We start from the raw sequence: 610 nt of genomic DNA, 5'->3' as shown, positions 1-610 counted from the left end.
GAACTACAATCTCACATCTCATTGCAGCAGATTATATGATTCAGTCTATGTACAACTTTTCAGGGCAACACAATGGAAGGAACGGTCCCCACATATAGGATGTCTATCTATGAAAATGAGTTCCAAGAAGGGGTCATATATACGATTGAAAACTTTTGAGATATGTACAGCCAGGAAAAAAAATACAGGGCGGTGGAGCATCTGTTCTGGATCAGTTTTGCTCAACAAACATTAATATAACCAGTCGTTCCGCAACCAGAAGATTCTGTGTGTGGTTACACAAATTATCCTCTTTCACAATTTGAAAAGTGCATCAGCCAAAATGTGTTCATCTTAGGTCAGCGCTTAGTAATGTTCTTCCTTGACCCCTTATGCTAATCGACTCCTTGACAAAATGAGATATACCTATGTGATTATTATTTTTTTGCATCTTGTGACAGTACAGGTTGAACAATCGAGGAGGCCGAGGGATGACTATATTGGGGTCGTGGTGGATTGGCTGATGGATGTGGTTGACGAGTTCAAACTTCTGGCTGACACACTTTACCTTCTGATTCATATATTGGCCAATTCCTCACAGTGGGACAAGTTGAGTTTCTTGGTGTCGCTT

This window comes from Triticum aestivum, chromosome 3B (assembly GCF_018294505.1).
Source record: "Triticum aestivum cultivar Chinese Spring chromosome 3B, IWGSC CS RefSeq v2.1, whole genome shotgun sequence".
In the NCBI taxonomy this organism is placed as follows: domain Eukaryota; kingdom Viridiplantae; phylum Streptophyta; class Magnoliopsida; order Poales; family Poaceae; genus Triticum; species Triticum aestivum.
Note: the sequence above shows the minus strand (reverse complement) of the source record.